General features: G+C 41.1%; 1 protein-coding gene across 4 annotated transcripts in view; it reads left to right on the top strand.

Moving 5' to 3' along the window:
• Positions 1-7,500, top strand: part of LOC143040695 (uncharacterized) — a 1,057,191-nt gene that overhangs the window by 295,045 nt on the left and 754,646 nt on the right. The gene's annotated exons all lie outside the window — the stretch shown is intronic.

Below are 7,500 nucleotides of genomic sequence, written 5' to 3' on the forward strand. Positions count from 1 at the left end.
TGAGGCAACAGTGTGTGCAAAAACTATACAAGAATTTAAGAACAAACTAGATGCTGAAAGATACAAAGACGGGTCACTACGAGCATAGCTCTCTTCCCGTATAATACAACTAGGTAAATACAAATAGTAAATACTACTAGGTAAATGCAACTAGGTACATACAACTAGGTAAATACAACTAAGTAAATATACACATACGTACCCAGGTTTCCTACCCTATGTGACCCCTTGTAGTCTTACATATTTGTTTTGTGAAATGAAGATGACCTTTCATGACCTCCCCTTAGTGAGGCCCTCCGAACTCGAACCAATTTGCCGTCTCTCAGAATGAAAATATAAGGAACATTTTGCAAGGAGCGTTTATCGCTCAACGATGATCGTTCATGTCTTCCCTCCACCTCCTCGTCCCCTCCTTTCCGTCCTCTCCCTCCTCCTCTCCCCCTCTCTTCCCCCCTCTTCCCCCCCCCCTCCTCCTTCACCGCCTCTCTTTGGTTCCTCTTGATGGTAATTAATGTTGCGTCCGTACTCCCTTCGTCAGCTTTTCGATCTTTCATCTCAGCTTGAGTCTTCTTCTTTCATGTTTCTTTCCCAGGCTGCCGAGTCCCAAGTCCCTTCCCTCCCTCCCTCCCTCCCTCCCTCCCTCTCGGGTCTAGGGTCCTGACTCCCTCCCCTCCCTTCCTCCCTTCCTCCTGAGTCGCTAGTCTTGACTCCCTCTCTCCCTCGTGAGTCTCTCACGATTCCTGAGTCCTGAGTCTTGACTCACTTCCATCCCACCCAAGTCTCAAATTCCGACTCCCTCCCTCCCACTCCCTCTCGATCCCCGACTCCCAAGTCCAGAGTCCCAAATCCTGACTCCCTTCCCTCTCTCCCTCCCTTCCTCTCTTCCCTCCTCCCTTCCCTCCCTCCCTCCCACCCACCCTCTGCCCCATTTTATGAGTCACGTGACTTCGCTGACTTTCTTTCCCCGGTGGCGAACTCATTAGCCTCGAAGGTCACCAACTCGCTCAGACGTCCTCCTTCACTGAAAAACAGCTCGAGGAGTAGAGTTATTTATGTGCCTCGAGTTCCTGCTTGATGGGCTCTCTGAGGCTCTCCACAGGTAGGCCACCTTTGCGTGAATGTGGGGTTTGCCCTCAGCTGACTGAAAAGGCTTGCCAGGAGATTTGATACATATGTGATATAATTCTAATATATATATATATATATATATATTTATATATGTATATATATATACAGTATATATATACAGTAAACTTAAGTTTCCGGTGTTAGTGTCAACTGTTTTTTGTACTGTTACATAATATTATAATATTTTTCGGCATTCATCACCACCTATCTCTACACCTTATCCATGGAATTAACATCATAAATGATTTTGTTCATACATTGAACTATAGAGAAAAAAAGATATTCTTCCAACTGAAGAAATTGTATCTTAAAATAGCCAAAGCTATTAGCGCAGTTGACTTTAATCAGAATTGTTTACGTGAAAACCTGTACCCGAGGAATATATATATATATATATATACATATATATATATATATATATATATATATAATGCAAGGTAACCACTATGAAAACAAAACGACCGGAGCAGAGCGCTTTCGTGTATTACATCCAGTGCAGAAATACATAGAGTACAAACATAATTTTTATTAGAGAAAAGGGGACGTAGACACAAGGTATCCACGTGTCAACGGTGGGAGAAGAAGGTAGTGACCAAATATCATATTGACAAAATGTCATAGGAATGTGGGAAGCTCTCCATGGGTACAAGGTGAGGATCAGATGTCTAATGATTATTATATTTGGAACATATTTGCTATTCCGTTACAAATGTAATTATCTACTTTATACAATCCTAGATTAAGATTGGAATTAAAATGATTTGTGGATTTGATTACGCTACTTTCAATGCTGTGCCTTTCAACAGGGTTATTGTTGAAAGTAATCCCAATTGATGAGGAGATACGAAATGTTTATGACATTGGTGTTCAATTGAAATATCCTAAACATATCATCGATATCTCTTACAAATTTGAAAGAAAAAAAAATCACAACCCCCAATCAGTCAAACATTTTGTCCTTCATAACCTATTAGTGTTACCGTACACACACACACACACACACACACACACACACACACACACACACACACACACACACACACACACACACACACACACACACACACACACACACACACACACACACACACACGCGCGCGCGCGCGCACACACACACACACACACACGCACACACACACAAATAAAATAATAATAATAATGATAATAATAATAATTAGCTAACGTCCCTAATTTACTCAAGCATTTTAATATCAACGTAGCCTTCAGTAACAATAACACTACTAAACAATATCTTAAAAATAGTTCTAAAAATAGCCAAAAAGGATGTGTATATAAAATTCCTTGTAGAATATGTACTGAGTTCTAAATTGGTCAAACGGCAAAATATATATCTGTTAGAATTAAACAACATAAAAAATTTGTAAAACATGGGAATTATTCAAGTGCTATTTTTAAACATCTCATCACTAAGTCACCCTATCGATTGGGATAATGCAATTGTGATTACTTTTTACAATAACACTGTCGAAAGGAACATCATTGAAAGCTTAATAAAATCAACAAATCATTCTAGTTTCAATCCTAATCTAGGGTTGTATAAAGTAGATAATTATATTTGTAAACAAAAATAGCAAATATGTTCCAAATGTAAGAATTATTAGACATCTGATCCTCACCTTGTACCCATGGAGAGCTTCCCACATTCCTATGATATTTTGTCACTATGATATTTGGTCACTACCTTCTTCTCCCACCGTTGACACATGGATCCCTTGTGTCCACGTCCCCTTTTCCCTACTGTATATTATGTTTGTACTCTCTATGTATTTCTGCACTGAAGATGTAATACACGAAAGCGCTCTGCTCCGGTCGTTTCTTTTCATAGTGGTTACCTTGCATCTGTAGAACACGTCTCTAGTGTTTTATTGTGTAAATATATATATATATATATATATATATATATATATATATATATATATATATATATATATATATATTATAATATAATACTAATATAATTGAATGGGGAATTGTATTCATTAACAGGTTATCAAAACTTTGTATTTAACTCTTGAGGACTATTTGTCTAAACTAAATGAAGTTTGGATATGTTTGATACCAGAATTTTGTATTAGAAATATCAATATAGCCAGGGGTAGTAGAGATGTACGGGTTTGGCGGGTTATTCGTCCAAAACAAGCCACGTATGGCGTGTTCCCCTTCCAAGACAACCCACATATGGCGGGTATCCAGTCCAAAACAAGCCACGTATAGCGGGTTTTCCGTCCAAGACAAGCCACGTACGGCGGATCCCTTGTCCAAAACAAGCCACGTACGGCGGATCCCTTGTCCAAAACAAGCCACGTTTGGCGGATTTCTTGTCCGTCACGGCATTCTGGCGACAACACGGTCGCCAAAACCCGTCGTCGGCTGTATGTGGGCCACAGATCACAGGGAGTCACACAAGTCACGCCCACTGAGACAGGACGGCGGCGGAGGAGGAGGAGGAGGAGGAGGAGGAGGAGGAGGAGGAGGAGGAGGAGGAGGAGGAGGAGGAGGAAGAGAAGGAGGAGGAAGAGGAGGAGGAGGAGGAGGAGGAGGAAGAGAAGGAGGAGGAGGCTCTATTGTGCTTGCCCCTCTTCTTCCTCCTTCTATTCCCCCCAGTGGGGACGGAGAGAAAAGCAGAGCAAAGCATAGCTCTCACACTAAAAGCCACATTAATTCTTTATCAGGCAGGGGTGGGGGTAGGGGGGGGAGTTTGGGGTGGTTGGGGGGGGGCTGATGATTTATTTTTGCTACCACGATGTTACTTTTAATCTTTTGTTGACAGCTGCAGCTGTAGCACTTTGATAATTTCTTTCTGGTGTCATGTTAGTTCATTCGTGTTTTGTTCTTCGTCCAAATCACTCGGTATGCGGTACGTAGAACCTCCGTGTTAAAGAAGAACAGATAAGGATGTTATCTATAACACGAATTTAGCTGAACGAGGCTTTGTACAACGGAGATGCGTGGTATCCAATGCTGAATGGAATCGGCTGGGGACAGGTAAATGTGTGAAGGATCTTACTCGCCAGAGGAATGGATGTGGGAGGGGTCCTTTAATGGTGAATAAAATCGCCTGGCGGCAGATGTGCTGAAATAATTCCTCCACAACTTCCCCTTCTGCGGGTTGATTGGGGGAGGGGGAGGGGAAGGGGGATGTTCCTCAACTAATAATAGATCTCTCGGGGGCAGATCTTTTTTTCAATTGAACACATACGAACATAAGGCTTAAACTAGGCAGTTCCATGTCCATTAACACCTATCATCCTCATCCATAAGCTTTCCCTTAAAACAACCGATAGTTCCAGCGCTCACTACATGGTAACTAAGTCTATTTCCTCTTTAAAGTTAGTTTTGTCCAATTGAAATCCATAACTACGAGTTCTTAATACGAAGTAATTAGATGTGTACTACATGCCAGCCTTCTTCTTTGTATATTTCTTCTTATGCTTTGTCTTCGTCGTCTTCGTCCTATTCTTTCTTTTTTTTCGAATGGTCGTCTTTGCGTCGTCGTCTTCGTCCTCTTCGTCGTCGTCTTCTTCGTCGTTTTGGTCGTCTTCTTTGTCGTCTTCTTTGTATTCTTCTTCTTTGTCTTTATTCCTTCGTCTTTTTTTTTTCTTCGTCTTCCTCTTAGTTTTCTTCTTCGTCTTTATTCCACCGTCTTCTTATTCGTTTTCCTCTTAGTTTTCTTCTTCTTGAGTCTTCAGAGGTCTCGAGAACCTCTCGGTATTGAGAATGTCAAAACTCCCTTCCACTGCGCCGTACGGGTCTTTGGCGCCGGGAACTCGCCAACGCTCCCTTGTCACCCCTATAGAGCTCATCAGCATGTCAACTAACCCACTTCTGTCCAATTTCCCTCATACCCGCGCGCGCCGGCCGTGCCTCTGATCAGCCGTTTTTAACAGATAATTGCATTCGTATCCTAAATAACCGTAATGATCACTTTAGACCCCCTTCGGAAGAGGGGGCAAGGGGGGAGGGGGAGGAGGGATCTTCCCCTCCTCCTCCTCCTCCTCCTCCTCTTCCTCCTCCTCCTCCTCCTCCTCCTCCTCCTCCTCCTCCTCCTCCTCCTCTTTCTCCTCGTCCTCCCCCTCCCTCTTCTCCTCCTCTCCATCCTACTTCTGAGAGACTCACAAACTTTTTGAGAATTTTCTTTTTCTTCTTCGCCTCAACAGCTGAATAGAATCGGCTGTTGGCAAACCAGAAAAAAGACTAAACTCTCATAACTCACTGTAAATGTTAATTGAGACTAAAGATAAACTCAACCTCTTTCTTTATGGACGGGTTTCCCGCTGTCTGAAGGGAATCGAATCGACTTGTGGGAGTCGGACGGACCGACAAAGGAACCAACAAGATCCAGGAATCCTCATCAACCTTTAGATTTTTTTTTCTGGATGCCGCGGGGTGATTTTATTCAGCGAAAAGGTGAACCTTGAGATAGTGTAGATCGATTGAGTCCCTATACCGTACCAACCCAAGACCCCCCCCACCTCCACACTTGAATAAAATCGCCTGACGACACATAGTACTGAAAGGGTCACTATGTTAAGGAGGTTAAGGCCCTGTTCACACTAGAGATTTCAACCGCCGCGGTTTAAACCGTGGCGGTTCAGTTACAGTGTAAATCACTAGAGCCGTTCACACACAACCGTGCATATTTTCCTTTGATCATACGGTACTGCCGTGGTTTCCTAGCGGTTCAGACCGCTAGTGTGAACAGGACCTTATAACGATATGAGCGGTCAGATCATAAGATAATACATGAGGTTATATAACCTGACATAAGCACATATGAGGTCTTATGAGCGCATGCGCATGGACCTCATAACACCTGGAACACCTGGAAAGCATCTGGAACACCTGGGAGAATCGAGGAGCGATCGGTTCTCAGAACTTCTCACGAATGCAAACAAGTTCTCAGAGGAAGGAGTTTCTCTTCTTTCATCACACGTTCGTCTTGTGTTGATCAATACGATATTCAATACGTTACTCCCATATTCAAAAAAGGTGACAAAAAGAAACCAAATAACTATAGGCCTATAAGTTTGACTTCGATCGTAGGAAAAATAATGGAAACTATCATCAGAGATGATATCGAATATCATTTAGAAAGTAACCGTTTGATAAATGATAGCCAGCATGGTTTCAGACGGAAACGTTCTTGCGTGACTAACTTACTCGAATTCTACAACACAGTTATCTCGAATTATGACAAAAGAAACAATATAGATTTAATATATCTAGACTTTGCAAAAGCTTTTGATACCGTCCCACACGAAAGGCTACTTACTAAATTAGCTTTGCATGGAATAAGTGGTAGCCTATTAGGTTGGACTAGTAATTGGTTGAAAGGTCGAAAACAGAGAGTTGTTTTAAATGGAAAAACTTCTGGATGGAAAAATGTTGCAAGTGGAGTTCCTCAGGGTTCCGTTCTTGGGCCACTTCTATTCATAGTATATATAAATGATATAGACAATGGACTAAAATCTACTGTTTCCAAATTTGCTGATGATACAAAACTGTGCGGAGTGGCAAATGATCACTCAAACCAATTAGATATTCAAGAAGATTTAGATAAATTACAGCAATGGTCTGAAAAGTGGCTAATGAAATTTAACACAAGTAAATGCAAGGTAATGCACATAGGTAAAAATAACAGTAAGTACGATTACAAGTTATTTGGAAATTCGTTAACAAAAGTGGATAGTGAAAAAGATCTCGGCGTAATTATCAGTAACGACCTCAAATCATCCAAGCAGTGTATTTCAGCCTCTGAGAAAGCAAATAAGATTCTGGGATTGATTGCGCGATCTTTTGATTTCAAAAGTCCATCACTCATTAACAAGCTATATAAATCGTTAGTTCGTCCACATTTGGAATATGCTGTTTCCGTATGGTCACCGAATCTCATTAAAGACATTGACAGACTGGAAAAGGTACAACGGCGAGCCACAAAACTGATTCCAAATATCAAAAATAAATCATACGAAAATCGACTTAAGCACATGAATCTGTTTTCCCTAAAAAAGCGTAGACTCAGAGGTGACTTGATACAGGTCTTTAAAATTCTAAAGGGAATTGACAACATCAAAAGTGACAAAATTTTCACATTGAATGAGAATCAGACAAGAAACAATGGTCTCAAACTGTCCGGAAATAGATTCAATTTGGAAGTAGGTAGAAACAACTTTGCCAACCGTGTAGTTAATGAATGGAATAAACTTCCTGCACAGGTAGTGCAATGTAGTTCAGTTCGAAGCTTTAAGAATCATTTAGATAAATACCTAAGTAAGATGCTGTAATTATTATAATTTATGTTATATTATTTGTTTTTGTTTTGTTATAATTTGTCTGTCTGATTTTCATTTA

The sequence above is a fragment of the Oratosquilla oratoria genome, chromosome 29 (assembly GCF_046742065.1).
Source record: "Oratosquilla oratoria isolate Oo_2021 chromosome 29, ASM4674206v1, whole genome shotgun sequence".
Taxonomy (NCBI): domain Eukaryota; kingdom Metazoa; phylum Arthropoda; class Malacostraca; order Stomatopoda; family Squillidae; genus Oratosquilla; species Oratosquilla oratoria.